Source organism: Pangasianodon hypophthalmus, chromosome 7 (assembly GCF_027358585.1).
Source record: "Pangasianodon hypophthalmus isolate fPanHyp1 chromosome 7, fPanHyp1.pri, whole genome shotgun sequence".
In the NCBI taxonomy this organism is placed as follows: domain Eukaryota; kingdom Metazoa; phylum Chordata; class Actinopteri; order Siluriformes; family Pangasiidae; genus Pangasianodon; species Pangasianodon hypophthalmus.
This window is the reverse complement of record NC_069716.1, coordinates 20,692,347-20,711,689: the sequence shown is the minus strand read 5'-3', so window position 1 is coordinate 20,711,689 and position 19,343 is coordinate 20,692,347.

Below are 19,343 nucleotides of genomic sequence, written 5' to 3'. Positions count from 1 at the left end.
AATAATTAAAAAAAACACATATTGTCCACAAGACATAATAATAACTGAATTTACACAAATGAACTGGTACAAAAGTTTACATATGCTTGATTCTTAATACTGTGTGTTGTTACCTAGATGATCAATGAGTGTTTTTACGTTTTATGATAGTTGTTCATGAGTTCTGTGTTTGTCCTGAACAGTTAAACTGCCCACTGTTGTTCAGAGAAATCCTCCAAGTTCTGCACATACTTTGCTTTTCCAGCATTTTCTGCATATTTGACCCCTTTCCAACAGTGGCTATATGATGTTGAGATCCAGCTTTTCACACTGAGGACAACTGAGGGATTTGTACACAACTATTACAAAAGGAAAACATTCACTGCTGCTCAAGAAGGCAACACACTACATTAAGAGCCAGGGGGATGTAAACTTTTGAACAGGATGATTGGTGTAAATTGTTATTGTGTTTAAAGATCTTTTTTTTTCATTTAGTACTGCCCTTCTCAAGCTACTTAAAATATTTACATTTCCCAGAAGACAAAATAATAACAATTCACAAAACAATTTACAGTTTAAAAGTTTACACCCCCTCACTCAGTGCAAAAATGCAATTTTTATGATCCCTCTTATTAAATTATTAACATTTTGCAGATTCTGCAAGGTGTACGTAAACTTATGACCCCAACTGTATCTTTATATCTTTACAATAATTATAATCACACAATTGGACCTTAAAGACCAGTGTTATACTTTAAAATCTTTAAAAGCTAATTAAAGGTACACCACATACACCTTCCCAGGTAAAAAAAAAAAAAATTCTAACGTTATAAATATGTACCCTTGATGGTACCGCCCGAGCGACAAGGAAAAGTACAGTTTGAGAGTGCATTTGGCAGGGGCCCTTATACAGAGTGCTATACAGAAGTAGTCACCATCAAAAACACATCCACACCACAACATTTTTTTAAATCATGCACCAGGGCAAGTTTTTTTTTTTTTTCAATTTTGTGTGTGAGTTTCAAAAGTTTATCCACTTGTTTTCGTGGTGTTATTATATTAATTACAAAATTCCTTACAAGACTTTTCATTGCACTATCTTTGGTTCAGTATGCTGTATTAGAATGAACAATGGCAAGAATACAAAATAATTTTTATTTATAAACAAAAAAATATAATATAATTTTTTTTATATATAATATAAAATAAGGAACTAAATTGCTGTGTTTTATAGGAGCTTTATGAAATACAAGATACGGTGGATCTGAGGGCTTGAATCAAAAGTCTTTGGGAGAGATTTAACTTGAAAAGTAATCCCATTACCATGGCTTTTACCTGGAAATCTTCAAAGTAGAGCACAGTAAGGCAATATCTATTCTGTGAGTGATATTTTTTGGCGCAGTGATAAAATATTGCTTTAATTCTAGACCCAAAATGACATTTTTAGAAAATGTCAAAATGAAAATGCAGTGGAACAATTCTTCTGCCCTGCACATGACCAAAAATGACATAATCTCTGATTAAAAAAAAAATCTGCTTTCATCATTATCAATTTGATGCTCAGTCATGTTTAAAAGTTAAAAGAATATCGCAAAATTACTTAAAAAAAAAAAAAAGATAGAATACCTGCACACTTGATTGCTACTTTGTAGTCAATAACTATTTAGTAATTTTTTTTCTAGCTCTACATTTATGAGGAATGTTGCACATTATAGATTAAAACCACACTGATGGTTGATTGATTAAGCCAGTGGATGACTACTGGTTTAATAACTGTGTTGAAACATACAGTTGGGTCCACAACTCGTTTTCGTTTTTTAGTTACAAAAAAGCTATAACATCTCTGACAAATTATATTTCTCAAACAAGAATGCATCTTCACTAATATAAAACTCAACAGAAGTTTATATTTATACTTTATTAACAGATAACATTGTTTTAGGTGCATGTGTGTGTTATTATTTCAGTGAAATATATAGGCACATGGTGTGTAAGTAGGAGCTATGGATATATTTATACATCTAAAAAAAATGTGTCTATATTTAAAATGATGCATTCTTGAATAATGAATATCAAGTAACTAACATTTTTGAATTAGCGTTTTAATTAATAAATTATTAAATGAAAACAGTTCTTGGTAGAGGACTCGAGTTCTGGGTCCTAAAATAACAACTCTTTAATTAAACCAAAAATGATGCTTTGCTAATAGTGTCAGTTATTCCGAACTTCCAGTGTCCTTCCATCTGTCCAAAGCCACTGCAAGCTCCCGTTAAAAGTGCCTCAAATGTTGTATGAGGACTGTTTTTTTTTCTTTTCTGTTTTTAATTTCTTTTAAAAAACAGACTGGGGGGTGCTCTTTGAGTTTCTTTGTGAGGTTGGGGTCCTAGGGAAGGAGGGAGAGCACAGACAAGCCCCAACAAGAGCTTAGGGGATTAAGTTCATTCTCACTGCCACTTCATCACCTCCTTGCTGCCCTCTGCCAGGGCTCTCAATGTGCTCCAGTGTTTTGTGATGGCTGATTCACGCCACTGAACAATTATAAGACCCATCGACTCCTCCAAAGGCAGCAGGAAAAATATCCTCAGGGTTGTACTTGCTCACGGAGAACAAGGGCAAAAAAGCTCTAAATCATGAGCTGGTGCGTGCGTTGCTTGGCTGCCAATGAACACTGAGTATAAGACCATGATAGTTTGCAGTTGCTCCTGCAGTACATTCTGAATTTTTACATTCATAACTATTTTAAAGGCTGGATTTTGTACATTCGTATTGTATTATATTGGTGTATTTATATTACCGAGCTTCTGATACATTAGAACAAGGATGTCTCATGATGTGCCAGTAGAGAGTGAATGGTTATTAGAGAAAACAGAAAAGTCAAAAGCGATTGTATTTGGACACAAGTAGTACTTGTCCTGTCTCGTTTCTGATTCCTTTCAGAATTACTTTACAAAGGCACATGTTGAGATGATGGACAGTTGTCAAGTGATGACACAAAGCTGGGCCTTCTCATACTAGGCAACCTCTTGTGAGCAAACACTTGTTAAGTCTGCCTGTGTATGAGTACCCCAGCTCTGAAAAGCTTCATTGAGTCCATGGATGAGTAACCTCACGCACTTTGTGAACTGCCTGTGCTCTCTTCAAAAGGATCCGCTGGTGTCTCTTTGAAAGCGGACTCCCTCAGTGGCAGCACTCCACACCCATCTGACTGTATGTCAGGAGAGAGCCTCACACTCAAGGTGCCTTATCCAATGGGGAGCCAAAAAAAGGTGATGAAACCACAGGATTAACACCAAACAGGATCTTGTTTCAGTCCTGACAAGGCCAATTGGGAGTAATTGGGACTCTGTCTAAGTAGCATTTTTTTAAAGACAGACGTCCTCTCAGATAACCTCCATTATAAATGTGCTTTAGCTTGGTCATGTTGAGAGTCACATTGGATTGAACCATTCCAACCCTCGTAAGCTTATGCAATAATGTAGGGTTACTTGGCTTTAGGACAAGTGTTACTATAGTAACACAAATGCACATCTATTGAAATAAATATGATACGAACACATCTCATATGGACTCATATAATGATCATAGTAATCTCATATGAACACATACAGCAAGAATGCTTATGCATCATCTCAAATATGATCCATTCTAGCACTTAGGATATCCTTAAAAAAATCAAATGAGCTAGAATATAATGTTTGAATACTGTACATTTTATTTGCTCATTCACATAATCATACTGATGATATGATACAACCAAGGAAAATAAATAGATTTGCCTGTATAGATCTAAAAAGGTTTTAGCTAAATCCACAGGCCCATGTGTTATTCTGTCCTTTGCACGTGTTAATGAGTGTATGATTTGTTCCTAGTTAGTTGCCCAAACAGTTACCCACTTAGACAACAATTGCATCCTGTTGGCTGCCCCAATTATTTAAAACAACTTGGGCCTGATTAGATGAGATTGAGTTATGCAAATCTGCTGTGGACTGGCATTGTTGCACACATATCCCAGGAGAGGTGCCCCTGTAAACACCATGGAGGCATTCTTCTCCTGTCCCAAATATCCCCCCAGCACCCAGTCCATAAATAAAGGCTACGTTAAAGGGGTCTAATCCCAGGGATGACCTCGCTTTGTCACGTCACCTCTACGGAGCTGGGGGTGGTGGTGGTGGTGGTGGTGGTGGGGTTAGGACAGAGGACAAAACCGCCAAAAAAGTGGGTAGAAGCACTCCAAATTAAATCCACAACAGTGAACATCTAAGCTGTCACCTCTGTAAATGACCTCAGGGTACAAATGGGGGAAGATGGGAGAAAAGGATACACTTTATAACTCAGATTTCAGGATAGACCTGAGCTTGGAAGGCCCCCTTCTTGTATTTTGGCTATGCAGAGTGTTGTTGGTGGCTTCTTCTTCATACATTAATCTTCAAGAATCCCCCACCCCCCCCACCACACACACACCCAGTGTGCTCCATCTCTTCTTGGCTGGCTCGTGCTATTGTAGCCAGCCTCATTGTAATGTGAGCCTGACTCCATCTCTATGCACCGGCAGGCAGGACTGTCTTTTCCTCTGTCCTGCAGTCCTCTCCTCCCCCCTCCTTCACCATTACCCTGCCTTAATTGCCTCAGACCACCAGTATGTAGCGGCTGCAGATGTCTCGCTCCTTAATTTGCGTAGAGAGCACAATCAGCCCCATCTGCTGCAGTTTTTACTTTCCACCACCAACTCCCCCCTCCACCACCACCAAAAAAAAAAATCACCTCGGCACTCCCTTAAATCTCTGCAGTAAGCCCATATCCCCCCCACACACACCCCGCCCCCTGCCTCCCTGCCCGTTCACCGAAGAAAAAAAAAAAACACAACTCCTACTCCTCCCAAAGAAAACCTTGTCAGTGGGGCTGGGATTGAAAGCCTATCAAAAAGCTATAGAAGAGTGCTTTGGTTTGGAAGGGCACAATCGAGGATTGGTGCGAAACGAAGGCCCCCTACCAGTTTACTGTTTGCGGCAGTACTCCCTGTCAGGACTCTGAAAAGAGGCTCAGGCCACAGAATCAGAGGACAGATGGGAGGACTTTGGGGAGGAATAATCAGGCTGCAGCACAGCCGATAAAGGTAATGCGTTTCGCCGCTGTTTATACAAAACAAAATAAAATACACAAGCATGAACCTCTTGAATGGCTTAAGGCAGCCTCCCCTTCTTGAAGGTCTGCTGGCTTCTACTGCGTAAAAGAACATATTAAACTACCAAACCATCTTACATCTGGGATATGTAGTTTGCTCATAATTTTACTTTTTGGTCAAACTTTGAAAAAGGAAAGATCAAATATATCTTTCTTTTAAATATAGTAAAACTGAATATCTGATTTCATAAAACTCTTACACAGACATAGTCCAAAATGACGGATACAGCAATTACTCTAAAAGTGACACATGAACAGGATGGGCATTTGGATTGATGTCTCAAGCTTTTAAATACCTTTAGATTGCTTTAGGCTGGAGACTGAGGCCTGAGGAATGATTGATGGTGCATTGGAAGGCAATAGAACTTCTTTTTGGCTCATTTTCATAATTTGGAGGGGTAACTTTTGTTCTCTCAATCCCAGTTCTTTCTATTTTTAAGCCTTTGTCACCAGGCCAAAATAAGGCAGTGAGACGAGTAAGGCCACTGACACCCGCTCCAGCCTACATTGTGGAAGACTCAATGAGCATTCAAGTTAATTCATGTGTGTATTTATCCACAAGTTTCTTTCTTCTCCTTTTTTTGTCCTACTACACTTTCTGACTACCTTACAGAAATACTGATAAAATTTGATAAATGGTTTTAGTGAATACTAACAATTTCAAAAGTTTTCTTGTAAAAGTAAGTGTTTCATAAACAAGAATCTAATCTAATACTTTAGCTACACATTATGTTCATGGAGGAAAATTAAGGATAATTTGGTGTAGGTAGAGGAGGATGTTCGAAATGAAACACTTGCGCATTTAATCCCAATGTCAAGTCTAGACTGACTTTTTTTAACGTGATAATAAATCACATTGTAGAAAAACTGAGATGTGAAAAAAGATGATCACATTTGCTCCTTGTCTGTGTCGACCGTAACAGTCCATTGACTGTGAACTGGGTGTGCTAAAGGCAGTGAAAGGCCATTGTGGATGTCTGTTTCGCATGTTATCTGTGGCAGCCTCTCATGTCAGTCAGCCGCCCTGAAAAGCACGGAGAGTCTCAGCATCAGGGGCCCGGAGCACGCCTAGTTACCCATCTCTCAATGCAGCACCCACAGGAACTGGAGCACAGCCCGCTATGGACCGCCGTCATGCTCCTCTCCAATTCAATGACAGTTTGTTCTCAATTACATTGCTTTGTAAAAAGGTGAATGCCTTTTTTTCCCTAAATTCCTTGCTGCCATCTGGGGAGGGCTTTCATGGGTATAAAAGATGGCATTCGCAGCATAATACTAACGTTTTGTCTCAAACCCCAATCCTTTTGGCTAAACTTGTGACAAAATACATTTCCTAGGGGGACAAGCACAGAATTTTACAGTCCTTTTATTATAAAAGTGAACTATGTTTTGCTATAATTTAGAACTCTAGACTGGTGTGTAGTATTCAAATACCCATTCTGATGCATGATTTTGGTGCCTACACTGACAGTCACTAAACAGTTTGGCCTGGCACACCAGATGGCACTGTTTAATTTCATACTCCTTCATTTATGTTGCTAAATTACCATCTAATTAAATTCCTACTGTATCAATGTTATCATTTCATACTCATTATTGTTGTTATTTATTATTCCTTTCATAAAACAATGTATCTGAAAAGATGGTGTAGTGCTACCTGTATTCACTGAGAACTTTAGACAACTTGAGGCATCCTTTTACCATCAGATCATTTTGCATGTCAGGCAAGCGAAATAAGCATGTCTGTACCCACATGTCTAAACAGACATAATGTATCTGATAAGGTTTCACAGCGCATTGGCATGAGGATCAAATTATGTTCTGTCTTTCTGTTTTTGTAGACTTAAAGTCTTCAATTTTATCTCCTCACACAATTAGACTGGAAAGATCATTGGATTATTAGACATGTATATCAATGAAACAAAAATCATATTACTGATGCAAGGATATGCAAACAAATTTTCATGTCATGAGATCACGGAAAATCTAAGGATTTGTTTCTCAGCTGTGTTCTACTGGGAGTCATTATTACTTGATCATTGTGATAATTGTGCCAAAGCTGCTGGATTCCCTCTGAGTTAGGGGCAGTCTGGCAGGTGATGGCACACTCCACATAGGTGAGACACGGCACAATTGTCATGGGGTTCCGGGCGCCTGGCCTGCTCTCAGGACGTGAACCCCCCACAGAGCCTGCTTTGCTGTGAAGCACCGCCTTTTGTTTGCCATTTGTTTACCTTGCTTGCCCAAGCCATAGTGGTGAGCACAATGAGGTCTAGATCAACAGCTTCTTGAATAGGCAGCGGCTTTTTTATCCCCGCTCTCAGAACACTGGTTACCTCGGAGAGGCAGTGATTAAGAGCCCGACGGGCTATCGCCAGTTCAAAAGCACAAAGGCACTCCACTTATCCAATAAAAAGAGTCCAGCACTCTGCTCCCTGATGCTGCATGCCCTCAGAAAGAGCGGCATGGGAGTACCATTTAACAGAGTGTGGTTTTGGATTTCACTAACTTTGCCTTGAGTAGCATGAACATAACTGCATTCTTCTCCGGGAACAGATATGAAGATGTCTGAAAATAGATGGAAAGATGTATTTCAATGATAACTTGCATGTCAATAAATTTTTTACTTTTGTGTTTTATCATCTTTGTGGTTTTAGGATTCTGGTTGACCTTAAAGAGTGAGTTGTATGGTGCCTGAATTTGGGGGTTGGTACGGCTACATGGGGTTTAGAGGAGGTTTGGGAGCGAGATGCCAAAACCAGCTGCATGGCAAAAAACGCCGCCCCTTCCCTGCTTCACGACAAAAGATGAAAGCATATCCTGCTGGGTGGCATAGACTCCAGGTGACTAGAGCAACCTGATGGGTGAAGCCCAGGGATTCCTAAAGCAGAAAAAAGCAAGATCGAGTTGTATGGCAGCCATTGATGTATTCTAAAAAAGGGGGTTGGTTCTCCAGCCTCTTTAAACACCAGCACATAATCCTTTCCTTCTCCAAACACACAAAGGGGTGGTTTTAAGGTGGCACCTCTGCACCCTTATCCTAGCAAGGCAGAGTATTCTGGACCAATGCACACAGATTAAGTTTCACTGGAGAAATCAGGTTTTCTGATGGCTGCCTTGTCTGACATTTTGTCTTTTCATTCTGTATTAGGGGAAGAGACACATATCAACAAATTGTTAAGATACACTGGAACAGCATCCATTTTATTGTTATGAGACACACAAAAAGTGTTTTTGTAGTATTTTATATACTATATATAATATAGTATATGTCTATATTATTTAATATATACAATATAATACTAATAATATTTTATTGTTATTATTATTACATTTTTGTAATATTTCAAATGGTAAATATTTCTCTACATTGTTGGGATACTCTAAATCACAACACTAAAGGGCTTGATTTTCCTTCCTGTGCAAGTGAAATTAGTTGTTATATTGCTAACAGGGTTGAGCAGGTAAGAAAGCGCAGTGATATTGTGCTTGCGTTACTGCCTCCCTCTTAGCTCAGTCACATAGCCAAAATGGTAGTTTCCTGAATTCAAATGTCCTGCAACATTTCTTACAATTTAGTTTTGTAAATGTTCACTGTTTATGGCACTGCACTTCAGCAAAAACACATCTAACAGCACATAATATATTCATTTTAAACACACCTCTTTTATTACTGTGCTGTTCTTTGGTAGCTTACTGCCTGTACTGATAGTTACAGAAATACATAATGCCAAAAACTTTATTTATCTTTACTAATCTTCTCTGATGCTACAATTAGAGACCGAAATATGCTAGTGTAAATTAAAGCAATCAGTTTAGATTGAATAAAATTGTGAATTTGTAAGAACTTACGCAACTCATTTATGGCTTTTTGCAGACGCCCTTATCCAGAGCAACTTACATTTTCCTCATTTATACAACTGAGCAGTTGAGGGTTAAGGGCCTCGCTCAAGGACCCAACAGTGGCAGCTTAGTGGTGCTGACGTTTGAACTCCTTACCAAACGTTTGAACTCCAAAGTCTTAACCACTGAGCTACCACTCCCCCCAACTCTGAATATTAAGGCCAAGGTGAGAAGCACCTTTTCTATTGCATAATATGTGTGAAATTCAATGAAATACAACAAATTCAATTTAACGTTGCATTAGATTCATTGGGAATGAATAGGATATTCTTTCCTGAGTGTGGTATGCTATAGCTGTCACAGTCACCAAACCTCATCCCAATTAAACATCTTTTTTGGACCAACGTGTTAGAGAGCTCTGTCCACCACCACCATCAAAACACCAGTTGAGGCAATATCTTTTGGAAGAATGGTGTTTATCCAGAGAGACTTATAGATTTATAGAATGTAGGACAAGGTACACTGCAGATGTCTTGGCAGCTTACTGAAATATTTTACATGGTGTCTTCCTAAAATGTATCTCCTATCATAAGCTTGCTAGCTGGCAATTAGTAATTAATAGCTAATAACACTAATGCTAGTTACTCAATGAATCAAACAAATTTAATACCATTTTCCTCTGGAGGAAGAAAATGCCACGTAGCTGCCCTATAGCTGCCCATATTTGCCCTATAGCTGCATGATATAACTTTACATTTAACTTCTAAGGAAAAAGGAAATCTTCCTGTTTTTCTCAAAAATGAATGAATTACTCTTAAGACAAATCACTACCATCATATACAACTAAACGTAATGTGAGCAAAAAGCACTTCAGTGTGCATATCTAAATCACAACAATAAATGTAGTTACTGAATCATTAATTGCCATTAAAATATGAGTGTTTACATGAAGGCTGAAAGATAACAAATTAATTGATTTAAAGTCTGCCGGAAACAACCATAATTTACCACATTCCATCAATTCATTTCATTTTAAGGCCACTGGAGTGTCTGTAATGTATTGGTTCCTTCAAGGCCAGTATTAAATGCATTATACAACAGTTAAATGCATTAAATCCCCTAGTTTGATTGGACAAGCTGCATTCCAAGAGTGTTGATATTTAGTATAACAGCATTGGTGCATTTCACTGTTTATATCCATCCACTTGTCTGCGTTCGCTACATAAAATTCCAATTGTAACAATAGTTCATTACATTGAAGACATTACTACACTTACTATGGGCTGTCTGTTAGTCTGTGCGGTGCGTGGCAACATGCAACCCTCTATCCAGCTGTGGCTTCTTTGGGAACTATTTTTGTTGATGAAGCAAAACTAAACAAAATGTTTGGCCATGTTGTGTCTGACACGTCAGTTACTTGATATTAATTTCATGTTTATAGAGCTGTGGTATAAAAATAATATAAATCACATTTACAATCGTGCTATTGTACTGAATATCTGCATGGCTCTGATAACCTGTGGCCTTGTGTCTATGGCCAAATCACAGCCATGCTGATACTCAGTACAACAGCGCTCTTGCTTGTGCAATGTCCTTACTTGTAAAATCAAGGTAGCTGAATCAATGGTATCAGAACTACAACTAGTTTGTGTTTACATAGCAGACAATATAAAGGGTTCAGAAGTTCAAGCAAAAATACACCCAGCAAAAATCATTTAGGATTGTTTCACTGGGTGAAAGGGAGTTGTTTCATTCTTTGTCCTCTGTGCTCTACTGTGCCCCCTTGAATAAAGGTTTATGGCCTGTTCCTCAAATATAGTAATGTAATTGATATCTTAAAGAAGGTTATTTATACATTGACGACAAACCAAATAAAAATAAAAAGTTGTGATAAGTGGCAGAGGGACAATTAAAAAGTTCGTCAGAGTGCTCCTTCCATCTGTAAACAAAATCCCAATTCCACCCCCACACATGCACAACCGGGCTTGTGTATGTTCACATCTCCCCATTCTGAGGTGACAACAGTTTGCCACCCTTCTTTGCGGCCACCCAGAAGTCTTTTTCCATAGCCTTTCTGCCTCCCATGCCTGAGATTTTGCTTCTGCTTTTGCTTTTGCTGCAGCCCTTATGGCTGTCCTACAATTCTCAGATGAATCAGGAGAGCCCTCTATGAGTATTACTAAGAAGGCCTTATTCTCTCACAACTGGCATCCACCAGCACATCCTTGTTTTACCATGATGACAGGCAACAACAGCCTTCTGGCCACAGGTTCTTGCAACTGCCTTTATGATTGAGGACTTGAACGTGGTCTGTTCAAACTCAGTCCTTTTTTGAGGATGCTGCTGTTCTATAGACATCTTTCCTTTTCTTCTTCTCACTCTGTACAGATGTTGGGGCACATATACACCATATGGAGTATTGTGACTGTGGTTGGAGTTACAGGTTACCTATAGCCTCCTCTCAACTCCTCTCTTTGACTTTGCTGAATGCTTATTTGTATATTAATAGCACTTTATTCTATTAAATGCTACAGAACACTGTGGCATCTGTAATTCCTAGCTACTGTATTATTTACTGCACTGTTGGTGATTAACTTGTACTTTGTAGTTTCCCCCTCCACTAAGTAAGTGGCATTTACCTCTCATTCTCCCTGTTGGTCTGCATTTCCCTTTATGGTGTCTCATCGTAGTAAATATCCTGCAACCTACCCAACGAGTGGCTAAGGTTGTTGGATGTAGTTTGATTTGTGCAACCACAGGACTAGTTCAATTCTTATTTTCCCAATATATGTCCCAATCAACCCAGAACAGATGCTTTCAAATGTTTCCCTTCCAAGGGCAGATATTCTAATTCAAAGTTCCACCTTTTCGGTCTCTTTAATACCACTGAGGTTTTCATGATATATGAAAGTGATTTTCTCACTTTTGATGTCCAGTGGCATCAGGATACTGCCATACTTGGAAGATTTTCTTCTAGGTTCCCCATCAAGGAGGAGGCCATCTGGAGCATGTTCACCCTCCTGGCATATATTGCATGTCTCAATCCCATGGTGAATGAAGAAAAGAGTTCCCTAACACTGAAGTCCTGTCACCCCAATGTGTTGCAGACATTATTATGCTTGCTAATCAGATTCGACCAGGCCACCATGTGTGGTACTGGCTGCTGCTGAGGATGCTAGGACTCATGAAGACAGTTGCAGCAGGTTTCTGGAGAAATGGCAAGCCACTCGTCACCCTGAGATGACCAGCACGACCTTGGTTTCCACTGCTTATTTTGCTGGTGGTCAGAACACCCTTGCAGTGTCCTCCATCAGCAGATCTGTTGTTCCAAATGGCTGGAGAGATTTGGCAAACTCGGCCAGTTAACCTGGCCTATAGGTCTGGCGCTTGAGGACTTAAATACAACAGTCCAGGAAACCCCAGAAAGCCTCAGTAGATGGGTCTTGTAAGTGAAAGGATCCCTTATGTGAAAGACTTGTGTGAACCCCATTGCCAAAATTCAAACTTTTCTCCCTGAAATCCTAGATATTACCAAGCCCCATTTACTCTAAATATGTGACAGCCGTTGCAGTGCAATGAAAATGTAAATATAGAGGAAAATTGCAGATTATGTAGGAGAACAGTAAGTAGAAAGTTGCAGTAGTCAAGTGTGGAAATAACTAAAGTGTACATAAGAATTTATGCAGTTTTCATAGTCAAGAGTGGTCGAATACTGGTGGTTTATGTAATCAAAGGAGTATATGTGGCCGTCAACTGAAACCACATCAAATTTTTTTCTAGATGGACTGTGAGAGTGTCAGTAGTGATAGCGGTCCTCTGTCAAGGTTAAATTTTAGATGATATAGATTTGTGTCTAATTCAAATGTTGTCTAATTCAAATGTCAAATGAGTTCATCAATATGGTGGTGAAATCTTTGGCCTCTGAACACACATGAACATGTAGGAAGTTGTGATAAACATACAGAGAGGAAGATTTATTCCTTTTAAAAAAATCCAGTGTAAGTGTTGTATTCATAAATATGCCAACCATATTTTATTGCTAAAATGGAAGTTATGGTGAAATTGCATTGTATTAATGTATCAATGCATCTCATCACTCAGTATCGATAGAATAATTACCTGAATCCTCCTTCTCCTCCTGTAAAAGAGAAGTGGCAGGGCTACTTAGATTGGGGGGCATAGCAAAGTGTGTTAATCATTCTCTTGACTGAGCCATGGTTAGAGCCAACAGAAAAGCATCCAGTGACAGCTCTTCAGGACTAATGATGAATGCTTGGCCCACTCCAAGCCTGCAGGAGAGTGATCAACGATCTCCCCTACAATAATGAGCACAGGAAGCCCAATCTGCAAGAGAAGTGTTACACTGAGAGTGAAGTGAGCTCCTCAGCCATGAATAAGAAAGAATAAGGGAAGGATTGATCAGCAATGTTATTGATCACTGCTCCCACTGCTTCTCCAGACAGGAGGCATTAGAGGGACAGCTGAGACACTTCACACACGTCACACCACAGGTATAAACCACTCTGCGTATTAAAGACGACTTTAGCTTGTGTGGGCTGAAAAAACATCGGCTCAGTGATTAGCAAAATATATTCTTACATTTTTCATGTTAACCTACGCCTATATGTATAACATTTTATATAATTTGTTTTATAAAATATTTTATTTACATTATGAGAAGTGTACTGAAATAATGAATAATAACAATTATTCCAGACCCAAATAATTAAGACTTGCGTAACAAATGAATCATGATTTATACTGTAACAAAACACCTAATATTATTTAGATTTGATTGCAAGTAGAAAACTGGACTCTATTTTATGTATGAGACCCCCAAAAACTCAAAGTTAATTGCATTCTGTATATGATAAAGTATATATATTTAAGTGAACACCATTTGCCTCCTTCATTAGTGGCCCTGTTGCACCAGTCAGCCTCCTCACTTGCTACCCTGCTGGCATCACAGAGCTTGCAATTATTTCCAATTTTTTAACTCCCCCTGGAACTAATGTGATAAAATTAAAGAAAAAGAAAAGGTGGAAAAAAGAGAGAGATGTTGCCCAGGGCAGGATGGCCAGCAAAGCCAAGCCAAGGCAGCAAGTTCCTTTGGAAGCTAATGGGATTTTCAGGGGCTTGCATTGATCTCCTGCATGCTCATTCAGGCAGTTCTTTTGCAGCCGAGTGGCACACTTCGGCCCCCCAGATTTCCTGGATACCCGCAGAGAGCATTCCATACACACAGAATTAGCTTCTGAAGATGCTTCCGCAGGTGATATTTACTGACAAAGAAATGCCATTAAAATTGGGTTCTGAACTGTTTTTGGAAATGCAGTGAGATTCTGCTAATAGACTGCAAATTTGGACTGAAATATCTCCATGAGCTATTCCTTTATTTAAGCCTCGATCCAGTATTATTATGCAAGTATGTTCACTCACATTCATACAGTCAAAATTGAAAAATGTTTTCTAAAACCTAGTGACCAAGACAAAAATTAAATAAAGTCCAATTAGGACAATCTATTATCACATTAAGAATGTCATGATGTCATGACTTTAACTGAAGTCAAGACTTGTGTTTTTTGCATTCAAAGACTGTTCTATTTACAGAAAATCATTAAACTCTTACGCCTAATTATGTAATCAAGATGTTATACAGCAAATATCATTAATATATAAAGGGGAAAATAAAGTTCCAATGTGCAAAATTATCATTCAGAATAATTATAATTCTAACATCAAATGTTAAAAAACTATAGCGTCAAGGTACAAAGTAATGTGTTATATTTTGTTATATGCCATATTTTAAGGATTTTTTTTAACTTTCATCTTTGAGCCACAGACATGAACCCACAAGATTTGGGATTAAATCTACAGTCATTATGCTCGGCCTTGTTTGTTGTTCTCTCGTACTGTATCAGAAGTACACACTTGTTCAGTCATCTCTGCTGCCATCTCTGTTACAATACGTACTGTATACTGACAAATGAGTGCTTACTCTTCAGTGAGGGGCTCCTTTGTGTTTCAAACAGCTAGAACACACAGAGACAGAGAGAATGAGAGAGAGCGCTCCAGGGCTTGATTTGAGGGTGGGCAAATCTGACAGCAAGCTTTGAGTCTTTGGATGAGGAGAGAGGAGGGGAAAGGGGGCCAGAGCTCTGTCAGGCAATCTTCAAGTGGCAAAGCTTTTCAAAGCTTTGTTATCCACTTTGGGTTGCCCCTTCTGACCTTAGAATGGACGCGCTTAGCCCTTCAAGGAAATGGAGAGGGGTCTCGGGCATGCTGTATTGTAGTGCAGGGGAAGCAGGGTTCAAACGCACATGACCAGCATTCCCCAAGGAACGGTAAGGGTGAAGACCCAGCACAAAGGTGAACCAGGAGATTCGTCATCGGACACACGAGAGAAGCAGAGATGTGGAGAGATTTAATGTCCACAGACGACCTCCTTGTTTTGCAAGGCTGTAATACACAGTGCCTATTCTCTCTTTGTCTTTGTCTTACTTTCCCTTTAGGGCCAAATCTTGCCTTCCATCGTATTCTGTCCAAACAACGACGAAGCTTTGGAGAATTGCACCTGCATTTTATGCTCAGTACATATCTAGAGGAAAATGGACTGATTAGTTTTATATTTTGCACATTTTTTGGTGTTGTTTGTGAAAAAAAGAAAATGCTTAAAGTCCAGATAGGCCAAATGTTTGAGAAAAATGAGATTTGTTCTGCACTCTATGTGAAGAAAATGTCTAGATTTTTGGTGTCAGAGTTAGAGCGAGAAGTCAAAAAAACCACAAGACCACAAGTTTATTTATGCAATATATTATAGCCGACAGTTTCTTCATGTTTATGATGCTTATTGTTAATTGGCCAGTTTCATTAATTTAAATTAAAAATATTTCTGCCCATTTTACTTCACAATTGTGCATCTCTCCTCTAGACCAATACCACTAAACTGGAAATATAGAACCTGCACATGATGCATCTTTTTTCAGCAATCACAGCAGTGATCACCTCTTAACTCTTAGCAATATGACTATGCAAATGTATTATTTATGGCCAGTATATTTCTCAGAGCAAGGAACCCCTGGCAATGGGATAACTGATGTGCAAATCCGAATCCCAGCAGAAAACCTGACCTCTGTGTCGATAAGTAGTGTTTTTACTGCTATGTCATTTTGGAACAATGGGATCTTTTTAATCCACCCAAATCGGTCTAATTTGATTAGTTGAGCTTTTAGTTGCCTGAAGGTATTGTCTTATTGCTAAGATAAACAGACACTCCAGTAACAAAGCTTGCCTTGATAGCTCCCTTTTTTTCATTTAATTTTGTTTACTTATTGATTTCAGGATAAAAAAATCTGACATGTAGAGACTGCAAAGGTATCATGTCTTCTTTAAGTTTTCTAATCCATGCTTTATAGCAATGAAAACTAATATCTTAAAGCTGGTGTTTTTTTGTCAGACTGTAGAAAGGGAACACAGTTCATATTTGAAGACAAAATGAAACAGAAATCATAACTTTTTTCTATAACATCACATATTTAGGGGAAATTTATGACTGGATTTTGGTTTTGTCCATACAGATTGGATTGGATTTTAAAAGGTGAGTGCTGTAAAACAAACTAGTTCACCATTTTTGCTTGATGACATCCATGCAAAAGATATGAATTTGATAGGTAAAAATGACAAAAGACTTTGGTCATTTAGTTGATTGACACAGATAAATAATTCCAATGACATGAACTAACAAGGTCAAGGTAGCACGTGTCAGCTTTGATTTCTTGCTGCCTTTAATAATACAAGGTGTCCCAAAAGTCTCCATACATAGAGGAAATGAACACTTCTTGGCAAAATGTCTACCAAAATTTTTCATACAAGAACATTTTGAAATCATTCACATGGCTGGATCGGGAGCCTGTCGAAGGTTGCAATGGACTTTAACAGGAAACATGTCAAGCACATCACACATCACACATGACACATGACACAACACACACGACACTGTTGCCAAACTGGGAGCCAATGTTTGCAAAGAAATGGCAGTCATGTAGAGGATGGTTTGTAAATAAAGTAACATTTTGCTAAAAAGTGTTAATTTCCCCAAGACTTTTGGGATACCCTGTAGTGTGAGATATGTAAGTGTATATAGATATTTAAACCACAGTGCAACATACTGGGAAACATCTAGATACACATATTATAATAATGCTCTATTTAGCCCATATCAGAGCCACTGCTGGCTATGTACTCATAGTTTTGGCTCATAGTTTACAGGAGGATTGGATAGAAGCAGGTGTTACAATTTTCATTATCAACCCAGCAAGGGCAAGACACCAGCAAGACACAAAGTTGCAAGTGTGCTACAGAAGAAAATTCCAAATCCGATGGTACTAAATCCGCCTACTTCTTAGCTCAGTGATGAGAAAAAAAACGAGAAAAAAAACAGCTCCTCTTATCTTTGACTTAACCTTTGCTTTCGGATACGGGGTGGTGTGCGGCTCATCTCTGGCATAGCTGTGACTGAATACAAAATGCAATTAAAGGACACTGGCTTCTCTTACGCTGTCCCAGACACTTTCACTTGAGGCTTAATCCAAACCCTCAGCTCTAAGACCTTTATGTGATCCAGGACACACGGCTCCCATTCACACCGCTTCATCCCGCTCCTTTGTGTTCTTAATCGTTCCTTGGTATTAAGCAGTGTTGGCAGCCCAATCCCCTTACTAACACTCAGCCATGGTGCTTTGTTATGGGTAGGCCTCATCCCCTCTGTCGCCTCCAGCACTGGAGCCGCACACTATCCCTCTGTTGTCTTTCTCCCACCTATGAGGCTCTCTTTCACAGCTCAACCCATGTTCCTTCACGTGCCAGTTGTGTACTAGCACACACTCAGAAGGATACTGAACAAAATCTCCTGAAATGGTCCTCCTCTTATGGTTTTTGCCCAGGAATCATCACATGTTGATATGTCATTATCATACATTCTGGATCATCATACACCTTTTACTGACATACAAAGCAGCTTGAATATTTTAGATGACTTCTCACGTCTTGATACATCAATACCAATACAGTACTCATATTCACAAAAGATGCTCCAGTATCAGCAACCGATACTGGGTGATACTATGAGACATAAGGCTAGTATATGTTGTCACTCATATAACAGGAGATGACAACAAATGATGCAAGCTTAATCAGAAAAAATGTTTACAGCCAACTCTAGGTAACAGCTCTTATCCTGTATAGCTGCAATCGGTCATTAAAATAAAGGGATTTCAATGTAATGAAAACAAAAACATACTTTTACAACTGTACAGGAGTGCTTTTCCAAAGTGAAACAAAACCTGCTCTTCTCCACAACAACCCTACTCAATCCAAGCTAACTAATGTAGCTAGCTAATGCACTTTATTTAAAATAAACTAGCTAACATTTTAATGCTGTAGAATGAAACTAGCACCCTAAGATTAGCCTCCATGTCAAAGTCTGCAAAAAAACGATGTCTGCCAGAGAAACAGGCATTACTCATGCCATTGGCCTCACCAGCAAAACAACAACAACAACAACAATAAATAAGAGATAACAATCACAGATGGCTGGTCATTTAGAACAGAAAAGATATTTGAATCCTGGGATATTTTTTATTCATATAAACTGTCCTAAACTATCAAGCATCATATATGCAACATAAAAGAATATACTTAATGCAAAAGTTCATTATGAAATTCTATGTTCCATTCAGGGTAAATTTGTCTGCAATATGAACATATTCCTGGCAATATGCTGTTGTTCAAAGGAATTATGACGCAATATGTTTTTCTGAGAGTATTATGTATTACTACTGACTGCTGTAACTGCATAAGAGGGTCATGCTTTATTATTAGGATCTGATTTTGATTTTGAATCTCAACCATTCAGCTGCCATTTGTAGCTGAGTCATAGTTCAGCACTACTGGACACTGCAAGCTCACGCAAAGAACCAGGCAGTATGAGATCCCTTGAGGACGCATGTGTTAGCCCTCACCCTCCCGGAGTAACTGCAAGAATCAGACAGTGAGTGGGAATTGAACACAACTAACACTGTGGAAATGACTTAGGAAAAACAAACTTGGAAGAAGGCTTGGGAGATTTTTCATTTATCATAACTGACTTTGAAATGAACTCATGTTTTAGTTTCATATTTACCATGACCTCTATGTTTTCAAGTACTCTTTTCAACCATTTAGTACTCTAGGTTCAAATCAACCTGAAGACCTTACAGAGGATGTAAATGTGTAGGGGTGTGTGTGATATGTGTTCAAAACATGTACAAAACTTGTACATGTTCCTGACAGAAAATAAGCCA